Here is a 14,102-nt window from a genome sequence, read left to right on the forward strand (position 1 = left end):
CCGGAATTAAGTACAAAAGGCACAATGCTGACTTAAGGACAGGAAGACTGACTCTTCTTACTGACTATGTTTTGAACCATTCCTGTGACACTAGTTATAGATTCCGATGCTTCACTTCAGGTTTACTGTATCCCTCTGACCATCTTATTGACGATGAAATACAGAAATTGCATCGCAATTAAATACAAAAGGCACAATGCCGAATTAAGTACAAATAGTCTGACTCTTCCTATTGTCTATGTTTTGAACCATTTCTGTGACACTAGTTATATATTCCGATGCTTCACTTCAGGTTACCTGTATCCCTTGGACCTTCTTATTGACGATGAAACACAGAAATAGCATCGGAATTAAATACAAAAGGCACAATGCCGAATTAAGTACAAGAAGACTGACTCTTCTTACTGTCTATGTTTTGAACCATTCCTGTGACACTATTTATAGATTCCGATGCTTGACTTCAGGTTTACTGTATCCTTGGACCTTCTTATTGACGATGAAATACTGAAATTGCATCGGAATGTAATACAAATGGCACAATGCCGACTCAAGTACAAGAAGACTGACTCTTCTTACTGTCTATGTATTGAACCATTACATTGACACTAGTTATAGATTCCGATGCTTGACTTCAGGTTTACTGAATCCCTTGGACCTTCTTTCTGACGTTAAAACACAGAAATTGCATCGGAATTTAATACAAAAGGCACAATGCCGACTCAAGTACAAGAAGTCTGACTCTTCTTACTGTCTATGCTTTGAAACATTCATGTGACACTAGTTATACATTCCAATGCTTCACTTCAGGTTTACAGTATCCCTCTGACCTTCTTATTGACGATGAAACACAAAAATTGCATCGGAATTAAATAGAAAAGGCACAATGCCGAATTAAGTACAAGAAGGATGACTCTTCCTACTGTCTATGTTTTGAACCATTTCTGTGACACTAGTTATATATTCCGATGCTTCACTTCAGGTTTACAGTATCCCTCTGACCTTCTTATTAACGATGAAACTCAGAAATTGCATCGTAATTAAATACAAAAGGCACAATGCCGACTTATGTACAAGAAGTCTGACTCATCCTTCTGTCTATGTTTTGAACCATTTCTGTGACACTAGTTATAGATTCCGATGCTTCACTTCAGGACTACTGTATCCCTCTGACCTTCTTAGTGACGATGAAACACAGAAATTGCATCGGAATTAAATACAAAAAGCACAATGCCAACTTAAGTACAAGAATACGGACTCATCTTATTGTCTATGAATTGCACAATTCCTGTGACACTAGTTACAGATTCCGATGCTTCACGTCAGGTTTAATGTATCCCTTGGACCGTGTTATTTACTATGAATCACAGAAATTGCATTGGAGATAAATACAAAAGGCACAATGCCGACTTAAGTACAAGGAGACTGACTCTTCTTACTGTCTATAATTTGAACCATTCCAGTGACACTAGTTATAGATTCCGATGCTTCACTTCATGTTTACTGTATCCCTCGGACCTTCTTATTGACGATGAAACACAGAAATTGCATCGGAATTAAATACAAAAGGCACAATGCCGACTTAAGTACAAGAAGACTGACTCTTCCTACTGTCTACGTTTTGAACCATTACTGTGACACTAGTTATAGATTCCGATGCTTCACTCCAGGTTTACTGTATCCCTTGGATCTTCTTATTGACGGTGAAACACAGAAATAGCATCGGAATTAAATACGAAAGGCACATTGCCAACTTAAGTACAAGAAGACTGACTCTTCTTCCTGACTATGTTTTCAACCATTCCTGTGACACTAGTTGTAGATTCCGATGCTTCACTTCAGGTTTACTGTATCCCTTGGACCATCTTATTGACGATGAAACACAGATATAGCATCGGAATTAAATACAAAAGACACAATGCCGACTTAAGTACAAGAAGACTGACTCTCCCAACTGTCTATGTTTTGAACCATTCCTGAGACACTAGTTATAGATTCCGATGCTTCACTTCAGGCTTACTGTATCCCCCTGACCGTCTTATTGACGATGAAACACAGAAATTGCATCCGAATTAAATGGAAAAGGCACAATGCACACTTAAGTACTAGATGACTGACTCTTCCTACTGTCTATGTTTTGAACCATTCCTAAGACACTTGTTATAGATTCCGTTGCTTCACTTCATTTTTACTGTATCCCTCTGACCTTCTTATTGACGATGAAACACATAAATTGCATCGGAATTAAATACAAAAGGCACAATGCCGAATTAAGTACAAGAAGACTGACTCTTCTTACTGTCTATGCTTTTAACCATTCCTGTGACACTAGATATAGACTCCGATGCTTCGCTCCAGATTTACTGTATCCCTTCGACCTTCTTATTGACGATGAAACACAGAAATTGCATCGGAATTAAATACAAAAGGCACAATGCCGACATAAGTATATAAAGACTGACTCTTCTCACTGTCTATGCTTTGAACCATCCCTGTGACACTAGTTATAGACTCCGATGCTTCGCTCCAGATTTACTGTATCCCTTCGACCTTCTTATTGACGATGAAACACAGAAATTGCATCGGAATTAAATACAAAAGGCACAATGCCGACTTAAGTACAAGAAGACTGATTCTTCTTACCGTCTATGTTTTGAACCGTCCCTGTGACCCTAGTTATAGATTCCGATGTTTCACTCCAGGTTGACTGTATCCCTTGGATCTACTTATTGACGATGAAAAACAGAAATTGCATCGGAATTAAATACAAAATGCACAATGCCGACTTAAGTACAAGAAGACTGACTCTTCTTACTGACTATGTTTTGAACCATTCCTGTGACACTAGTTATAGATTCCGTTGCTTCACTTCAGGTATACTGTATCCCTCTGACCTTCTTATTGACGATGAAACACAGAAATTGCATCGGAATTAAATACAAAAGGCACAATGCCGAATTAAGTACAAGAAGACTGACTCTTCTTATTGTCTATGCTTTTAACCATTCCTGTGACACTTGTTATAGACTCCGATGCTTCAGTCCAGGTTAACTGTATCCCTTCGACCTTCTTATTGACGATGAAACACAGAAATTGCATCGGAATTAAATACAAAAGGCACAATGCCGACTTAAGTACATGAAGACTGACTCTTCTTACTGTCTATACTTTGAACCATCCCTGTGACACTAGTTATAGTTTCCGATGCTTCACTGCAGGTTTACTGTGTCCCTTAGACCTTCTTATTGACGATGAAACACAGAAATTACATCGGAATTAAATACAAAAGGCACAATGCCGACTTAAGTACAAAAAGACTGACTCTTCTTACTGACTATGTTTTGAACCATTCCTGTGCCACTAGTTATAGATTCCGATGCTTCACTTCAGGTTTACTGGATCCCTCTGACCTTATTCACGATGAAACACAGAAATTGCATCGGAATTAAATACAAAAGGCACAATACGGACTGACCATTCTTACTGTCTATGTTTTGAACAATTCCTGTGACACTAGTTATAGATTCCGATGCTTCACTTCAAGTTTACTGTATGCCTCTGACCTTCTTATTGACGATGAAACATTGAATTTGCAAAGGAATTAAATACAAAAGGCACAATGCCGACGTAAGTACAAGAAAACTGACTCTTCTTACTGTCTATGTTTTGAACCGTCCCTGTGACACAAGTTATAGATTCCGATGCTTCACTTAAGGTTTGCTGTATCCATCTGACATTCTTATTGACGATGAAACATAGAAATTGCATCGGAATTAAATACAAAAGGAACAATGCTGACTTATGTACAAGAAAACTGACTCTTCTTACTGTCTATGTTTGAACTATTCATGTGACACTAGTTATAGATTCCGATGCTTCACTTGAGGTTTACATTATCCCTCTGAACTTCTTATTGACGATGAAACACAGACATTGCATCGGAATTAAATAGGAAAGGCACAATGCCGAATTAAGTACAAGAAGACTGACTCTTCTTACTGTCTATGTTTTGAACCATTCCTGTGACACTATTTATAGATTCCGATGCTTGACTTCAGGTTTACTGTATCCTTGGACCTTCTTATTGACGATGAAATACAGAAATTGCATCGGAATTTAATACAAATGGCACAATGCCGACTCAAGTACAAGAAGACTGACTCTTCTTACTATCTATGTTTTGAAACATTCCTGTGACACTAGTTATAGATTCCGATGCTTCACTTCAGGTTTACTGTATCCCTCTGACTTTCTTATTGACGATGAAACACAGAAGTTGCACCGGAATTAAGTACAAAAGGCACAATGCTGACTTAAGGACAGGAAGACTGACTCTTCTTACTGACTATGTTTCGAACCATTCCTATGACACTAGTTATTGATTCCGATGCTTCACTTCAGGTTTACTGTATCCCTCTGACCATCTTATTGACGATGAAATACAGAAATTGCATCGCAATTAAATACAAAAGGCACAATGCCGAATTAAGTACAAATAGTCTGACTCTTCCTATTGTCTATGTTTTGAACCATTTCTGTGACACTAGTTATATATTCCGATGCTTCACTTCAGGTTACCTGTATCCCTTGGACCTTCTTATTGACGATGAAACACAGAAATAGCATCGGAATTAAATACAAAAGGCACAATGCCGAATTAAGTACAAGAAGACTGACTCTTCTTACTGTCTATGTTTTGAACCATTCCTGTGACACTATTTATAGATTCCGATGCTTGACTTCAGGTTTACTGTATCCTTGGACCTTCTTATTGACGATGAAATACAGAAATTGCATCGGAATGTAATACAAATGGCACAATGCCGACTCAAGTACAAGAAGACTGACTCTTCTTACTGTCTATGTATTGAACCATTCCATTGACACTAGTTATAGATTCCGATGCCTGACTTCAGGTTTACTGAATCCCTTGGACCTTCTTTCTGACGTTAAAACACAGAAATTGCATCGGAATTTAATACAAAAGGCACAATGCCGACTCAAGTACAAGAAGTCTGACTCTTCTTACTGTCTATGCTTTGAAACATTCATGTGACACTAGTTATACATTCCAATGCTTCACTTCAGGTTTACAGTATCCCTCCGACCTTCTTATTGACGATGAAACACAAAAATTGCATCGGAATTAAATAGAAAAGGCACAATGCCGAATTAAGTACAAGAAGACTGACTCTTCCTACTGTCTATGTTTTGAACCATTTCTGTGACACTAGTTATATATTCCGATGCTTCACTTCAGGTTTACAGTATCCCTCTGACCTTCTTATTAACGATGAAACTCAGAAATTGCATCGTAATTAAATACAAAAGGCACAATGCCGACTTATGTACAAGAAGTCTGACTCATCCTTCTGTCTATGTTTTGAACCATTTCTGTGACACTAGTTATAGAGTCCGATGCTTCACTTTGGGTTTACTGTATCCCGTGGACCTTGTTATTTACGATGAATCACAGAAATTGCATCGGAATTAAATACTAAAGGCACAATGCCGACTTAAGTACAAGAAGACCGACTCTTCTTACTGTCTATAATTTGAACCATTCCAGTGACACTAGTTATAGATTCCGATGCTTCACTTCAGGATTACTGTATCCCTCTGACCTTCTTAGTGACGATGAAACACAGAAATTGCATCGGAATTAAATACAAAAAGCACAATGCCGACTTAAGTACAAGAATACTGACTCATCTTATTGTCTATGAATTGCACAATTCCTGTGACACTAGTTACAGATTCCGATGCTTCACGTCAGGTTTAATGTATCCCTTGGACCGAGTTATTTACGATGAATCACAGAAATTGCATTGGAGATAAATACAACAGTCACAATGCCGACTTAAGTACAAGGAGACTGACTCTTCTTACTGTCTATAATTTGAACCATTCCAGTGACACTAGTTATAGATTCCGATGCTTCACTTCATGTTTACTGTATCCCTCGGACCTTCTTATTGACGATGAAACACAGAAATTGCATAGGAATTAAATACAAAAGGCACAATGCCGACTTAAGTACAAGAAGACTGACTCTTCCTACTGTCCAAGTTTTGAACCATTACTGTGACACTAGTTATAGATTCCGATGCTTCACTCCAGGTTTACTGTATCCCTTGGATCTTCTTATTGACGGTGAAACACAGAAATTGCATCGGAATTAAATACGAAAGGCACATTGCCAACTTAAGTACAAGAAGACTGACTCTTCTTCCTGACTATGTTTTCAACCATTCCTGTGACACTAGTTGTAGATTCCGATGCTTCACTTCAGGTTTACTGTATCCCTTGGACCATCTTATTGACGATGAAACACAGAAATAGCATCGGAATTAAATACAAAAGACACAATGCCGACTTAAGTACAAGAAGACTGACTCTCCCAACTGTCTATGTTTTGAACCATTCCTGAGACACTAGTTATAGATTCCGATGCTTCACTTCATGTTTACTGTATCCCCCTGACCGTCTTATTGACGATGAAACACAGAAATTGCATCCGAATTAAATGGAAAAGGCACAATGCACACTTAAGTACTAGAAGACTGACTCTTCCTACTGTCTATGATTTGAACCATTCCTAAGACACTTGTTATAGATTCCGTTGCTTGACTTCATTTTTACTGTATCCCTCTGACCTTCTTATTGACGATGAAACACGTAAATTGCATCGGAATTAAATACAAAAGGCACAATGCCGAATTTAGTACAAGAAGACTGACTCTTCTTACTGTCTATGCTTTTAACCATTCCTGTGACACTAGTTATAGACTCCGGTGCTTCGCTCCAGATTTACTGTATCCCTTCGACCTTCTTATTGACGATGAAACACAGAAATTGCATCGGAATTAAATACAAAAGGCACAATGCCGACTTAAGTATATAACGACTGACTCTTCTTACTGTCTATGCTTTGAACCATCCCTGTGACACTAGTTATAGATTCCGATGCTTCACTGCAGGTTTACTGTGTCCCTTAGACCTTCTTATTGACGATGAAACACAGAAATTACATCGGAATTAAATACAATAGGCACAATGCCGACTTAAGTACAAGAAGACTGACTCTTCTTACTGTCTATAGTTTGAACCATTCCAATGCCACTAGTTATAGATTCCGATGCTTCACTTCATGTTTACTGTATCCCTTGGACCTTCTTATTGACGATGAAACACAGAAATTGCACCGGAATTAAATACAAAATGCACAATGCTGACTTATGTACAAGAAGACTGACTCTTCCTACTGTCTACGTTTTGACCCATTTCTGTGACACTAGTTATAGAGTCCGATGCTTCACTTCAGGTTTACTGTATCCCTTGGACCTTCTTATTGACGGTGAAACACAGAAATTGCATTGGAATTAAATACGAAAGGCACAATGCCAACTTAAGTACAAGAAGACTGACTCTTCTTACTGACTTTGTTTTGAACCATTCCAGTGACACTAGTTATAGATTCCGATGCTTCACTTCAGGTTTACTGTATCCCTTAAACCTTCTTATTGACGATGAAACGCAGAAATTGAATCGGAATTAAATACAAAAGACACAATGCCGACTTAAGTACAAGAAGACTGACTCTTCCAACTGTCTATGTTTTGAACCATTCCTGTGACGCTAGTTATAGATTCCGATGCTTCACTTCAGGTTAACTGTATACCTCTGACCGTCTTAGTGACGATGAAACACAGAAATTGCATCCGAATTAATACAAAAGGCACAATGCCGACTTAAGTACAAGAAGACCGACTCTTCTTACCGTCTATGTTTTGAACCGTCCCTCTGACCCTAGTTATAGATTCCGATGTTTCACTCCAGGTTGACTGTATCCCTTGGACCTACTTATTGACGATGAAAAACAGAAATTGCATCGGAATTAAATACAAAATGCACAATGCCGACTTAAGTACAAGAAGACTGACTCTTCTTAATGACTATGTTTTGAACCATTCCTGTGACACTAGTTATAGATTCCGTTGCTTCACTTCAGGTATACTGTATCCCTCTGACCCTCTTATTGACGATGAAACACAGAAATTGCATCGGAATTAAATACAAAAGGCACAATGCCGAATTAAGTACAAGAAGACTGACTCTTCTTATTGTCTATGCTTTTAACCATTCCTGTGACACTTGTTATAGACTCCGATGCTTCAGTCCAGGTTTACTGTATCCCTTCGACCTTCTTATTGACGATGAAACACAGAAATTGCATCGGAATTAAATACAATGGGCACAATGCCGACTTAAGTACAAGAAGACTGACTCTTCCTACTGTCTATGTTGTGACCCATTTCTGTGACACTAGTTATAGAGTTCGATGCTTCACTGCAGGTTTACTGTGTCCCTTAGACCTTCTTATTGACGATGAAACACAGAAATTACATCGGAATTAAATACAAAAGGCACAATGCCGACTTAAGTACAAGAAGACCGACTCTTCTTACTGTCTATAATTTGAACCATTCCAGTGACACTAGTTATAGATTCCGATGCTTCACTTCAGGATTACTGTATCCCTCTGACCTTCTTAGTGACGATGAAACACAGAGATTGCATCGGAATTAAATACAAAAAGCACAATGCCGACTTATGTACAAGAATACTGACTCATCTTATTGTCTATGGATTGCACCAATCCTGTGACACTAGTTATAGATTCCGATGCTTCACGTCAGGTTTAATGTATCCCTTGGACCTTGTTATTTACGATGAATCACAGAAATTGCATCGGAGATAAATACAAAAGGCACAATGCCGACTTAAGTACAAGAAGACTGACTCTTCTTACTGTCTATAATTTGAACCATTCCAGTGACACTAGTTATAGATTCCGATGCTTCACTTCATGTTTACTGTATCCCTCGGACCTTCTTATGACGATGAAACACAGAAATTGCATCGGAATTAAATACAAAAGGCACAATGCCGACTTAAGTACAAGAAGACTGACTCTTCCTACTGTCTATGATTTGAACCATTACTGTGACACTAGTTATAGATTCCGATGCTTCACTCCAGGTTTACTGTATCCCTTGGACCTTCTTATTAACGGTGAAACACAGAAATTGCATCGGAATTAAAAACGAAAGGCACATTGCCAACTTAAGAACAAGAAGACTGACTCTTCTTCCTGACTATGATTTCAACCATTCCTGTGACACTAGTTGTAGATTCCGATGCTTCACTTCAGGTTTACTGTATCCCTTGGACCTTCTTATTGACGATGAAACACAGATATAGCATCGGAATTAAATACAAAAGACACAATGCCGACTTAAGTACAAGAAGACTGACTCATCCAACTGTCAATGTTTTGAACCATTCCTGAGACACTAGTTATAGATTCCGATGCTTCACTTCAGGCTTACTGTATCCCCCTGACCGTCTTATTGACGATGAAACACAGAAATTGCATCCGAATTAAATAGAAAATGCACAATGCCGACTTAAGTACTAGAAGACTGACTCTTCCTACTGTCTATGTTTTGAACCATTCCTAAGACACTTATTATAGATTCCGTTGCTTCACTTCTGGTCTACTGTATCCCTCTCACCTTCTTATTGACGATGAAACACAGAAATTGCATCGGAATTAAATACAAAAGGCACAATGCCGAATTAAGTACAAGAAGACTGACTCTTCTTACTGTCTATGCTTTTAACCATTCCTGTGACACTAGGTATAGACTCCGATGCTTCGCTCCAGATTTACTGTATCCCTTCGACCTTCTTATTGACGATGAAACACAGAAATTGCATCGGAATTAAATACAAAAGGCACAATGCCGACTTAAGTACATGAAGACTGACTCTTCTTACTGTCTATGCTTTGAACCATCCCTGTGACACTAGTTATAGATTCCGATGCTTCACTGCAGGTTTACTGTGACCCTTGGACCTTCTTATTGACGGTGAAACACAGAAATTGCATTGGAAATTAATACGAAAGGCACAATGCCAACTTAAGTACAAGAAGACTGACTCTTTTTACTGACTATGTTTTGAACCATTCCAGTGACACTAGTTATAGATTCCGATGCTTGACTTCATGTTTACTGTATCCCTTAAACCTTCTTATTGACGATGAAACGCAGAAATTGCATCGGAATTAAATACAAAAGACACAATGCCGACTTAAGTACAAGAAGACTGATTCTTCTTACCGTCTATGTTTTGAACCGTCCCTGTGACCCTAGTTATAGATTCCGATGTTTCACTCCAGGTTGACTGTATCCCTTGGACCTTCTTATTGACGATGAAACACAGAAATTGCATCGGAATTAAATACAAAATGCACAATGCCGACTTAAGTACAAGAAGACTTCTTACTGACTATGTTTTATACCATTCCTGTGACACTAGTTATAGATTCCGTTGCTTCACTTCAGGTTTACTGTATCCCTCTGACCTTCTTATTGACGATGAAACACAGAAATTGCATCGGAATTAAATACAAAAAGCACAATGCCGACTTAAGTACAAGAATACTGACTCATCTTACTGTCTATGATTTGCGCCATTCCTGTGACACTAGTTATAGATTCCGATGCTTCACTTCATGTTTACTGTATCCCTCGGACCTTCTTATTGACGATGAAACACAGAAATTGCATCGGAATTAAGTACAAAAAGCACAATGCCGACTTATGTACAAGAATACTGACTCATCTTATTGTCTATAATTTGAACCATTCCAGTGACACTAGTTATAGATTCCGATGCTTCACTTCATGTTTACTGTATCCCTCGGACCTTCCTATTGACGATGAAACACAGAAATTGCATCGGAATTAAATACAAAAGGCACAATGCCGACTTAAGTACAAGAAGACTGACTCTTCTTACTGTCTATGCTTTTAACCATTCCTGTGACACTAGTTATAGACTCCGATGCTTCGCTCCAGATTTACTGTATCCCTTCGACCTTCTTATTGACGATGAAACACAGAAATTGCATCGGAATTAAATACAAAAGGCACAATGCCGACTTAAGTACATGAAGACTGACTCTTCTTACTGTCTATGCTTTGAACCATCCCTGTGACACTAGTTATAGATTTCGATGCTTCACTGCAGGTTTACTGTGTCCCTTAGACCTTCTTATTGACGATGAAACACAGAAATTACATCGGAATTAAATACAATAGGCACAATGCCGACTTAAGTACTGGAAGACTGACTCTTATTAATGACTATGTTTTGGACCATTCCTGTGACACTAGTTATAAATTCCGATGCTTCACTTCAGGTTTACTGTACACCTTGGACCTTCTTATTGACTATGAAACACAGAAATCGCATCGGAATTAAATACAAAAGGCACAATGCCGACTTATGTACAAGAAGACTAACTCTTCCTACTGTCTATGTATTGAACCATTTCTTTTACACTAGTTTGGAGTCCGTTGCTTCACTTCAGGTTTACTGTACCCCTTGGGCCTTCTTATTGACGGTGAAACACAGAAATTGCATCGGAATTAAATACGAAAGGCACAATGCCAACTTAAGTACAAGAAGACTGACTCTTCTTACTGACTATGTTTTGAACCATTCCAGTGACACTAGTTATAGATTCCGATGCTTCACTTCAGGTTTACTGTATCCCTTAAACCTTCTTATTGACGATGAAACGCAGAAATTGCATCGGAATTAAATACAAATGACACAATGCCGACTTAAGTACAAGAAGACTGACTCTTCTTACCGTCTATGTTTTGACCCGTCCCTGTGACCCTAGTTATAGATTCCGATGTTTCACTCCAGGTTGACTGTTTCCCTTGGACCTTCTTATTGACGATGAAACACTGAAATTGCATCGGAATTAAATACAAAATGCACAATGCCGACTTAAGTACAAGAAGACTGACTCTTCTTACTGACTATGTTTTGAACCATTCCTGTGACACTAGTTATAGATTCCGTTGCTTCACTTCAGGTTTACTGTATCCCTCTGACCTTCTTATTGACGATGAAACACAGAAATTGCATCGGAATTAAATACAAAAAGCACAATGCCGACTTAAGTACAAGAATACTGACTCATCTTACTGTCTATGATTTGCACCATTCCTGTGACACTAGTTATAGATTCCGATGCTTCACTTCATGTTTACTGTATCCCTCGGACCTTCTTATTGACGATGAAACACAGAAATTGCATCGGAATTAAGTACAAAAAGCACAATGCCGACTTATGTACAAGAATACTGACTCATCTTATTGTCTATAATTTGAACCATTCCAGTGACACTAGTTATAGATTCCGATGCTTCACTTCATGTTTACTGTATCCCTCGGACCTTCCTAATGACGATGAAACACAGAAATTGCATCGGAATTAAATACAAAAGGCACAATGCCGACTTAAGTACAAGAAGACTGACTCTTCTTACTGTCTATGCTTTTAACCATTCCTGTGACACTAGTTATAGACTCCGATGCTTCGCTCCAGATTTACTGTATCCCTTCGACCTTCTTATTGACGATGAAACACAGAAATTGCATCGGAATTAAATACAAAAGGCACAATGCCGACTTAAGTACATGAAGACTGACTCTTCTTACTGTCTATGCTTTGAACCATCCCTGTGACACTAGTTATAGATTTCGATGCTTCACTGCAGGTTTACTGTGTCCCTTAGACCTTCTTATTGACGATGAAACACAGAAATTACATCGGAATTAAATACAATAGGCACAATGCCGACTTAAGTACTAGAAGACTGACTCTTATTAATGACTATGTTTTGGACCATTCCTGTGACACTAGTTATAAATTCCGATGCTTCACTTCGGGTTTACTGTATCCCTTGGACCATCTTATTGACGATGAAACACAGAAATTGCATCGGATATAAATAGAAAAGGCACAATGTCGACTTAAGTACAAGAAGACTGACGCTTCTCACTGACTATGCTTTGAACCATACCTGTGACACTTGTTATAGATTCCGATGCTTCACTTCAGGTTTACTATACACCTTGGACCTTCTTATTGACTATGAAACACAGAAATCGCATCGGAATTAAATACAAAAGGCACAATGCCGACTTATGTACAAGAAGACTAACTCTTCCTACTGTCTATGTATTGAACCATTTCTTTTACACTAGTTATGGAGTCCGTTGCTTCACTTCAGGTTTACTGTACCCCTTGGGCCTTCTTATTGACGGTGAAACACAGAAATTGCATCGGAATTAAATACGAAAGGCACAATGCCAACTTAAGTACAAGAAGACTGACTCTTCTTACTGACTATGTTTTGAACCATTCCAGTGACACTAGTTATAGATTCCGATGCTTCACTTCAGGTTTACTGTATCCCTTAAACCTTCTTATTGACGATGAAACGCAGAAATTGCATCGGAATTAAATACAAATAACACAATGCCGACTTAAGTACAAGAAGACTGACTCTTCTTACCGTCTATGTTTTGACCCGTCCCTGTGACCCTAGTTATAGATTCCGATGTTTCACTCCAGGTTGACTGTATCTCTTGGACCTTCTTATTGACGATGAAACACAGAAATTGCATCGGAATTAAATACAAAATGCACAATGCCGACTTGAGTACTAGAAGACTTCTTACTGACTATGTTTTAAACCATTCCTGTGACACTAGTTATAGATTCCGTTGCTTCACTTCAGGTTTACTGTATCCCTCTGACCTTCTTATTGACGATGAAACACAGAAATTGCATCGGAATTAAATACAAAAAGCACAATGCCGACTTAAGTACAAGAATACTGACTCATCTTACTGTCTATGATTTGCACCATTCCTGTGACACTAGTTATAGATTCCGATGCTTCACTTCATGTTTACTGTATCCCTCGGACCTTCTTATTGACGATGAAACACAGAAATTGCATCGGCATTAAGTACAAAAAGCACAATGCCGACTTATGTACAAGAATACTGACTCATCTTATTGTCTATAATTTGAACCATTCCAGTGACACTAGTTATAGATTCCGATGCTTCACTTCATGTTTACTGTATCCCTCGGACCTTCCTATTGACGATGAAACACAGAAATTGCATCGGAATTAAATACAAAAGGCACAATGCCGACTTAA

Source organism: Schistocerca serialis, chromosome 4, assembly GCF_023864345.2.
Source record: "Schistocerca serialis cubense isolate TAMUIC-IGC-003099 chromosome 4, iqSchSeri2.2, whole genome shotgun sequence".
In the NCBI taxonomy this organism is placed as follows: domain Eukaryota; kingdom Metazoa; phylum Arthropoda; class Insecta; order Orthoptera; family Acrididae; genus Schistocerca; species Schistocerca serialis.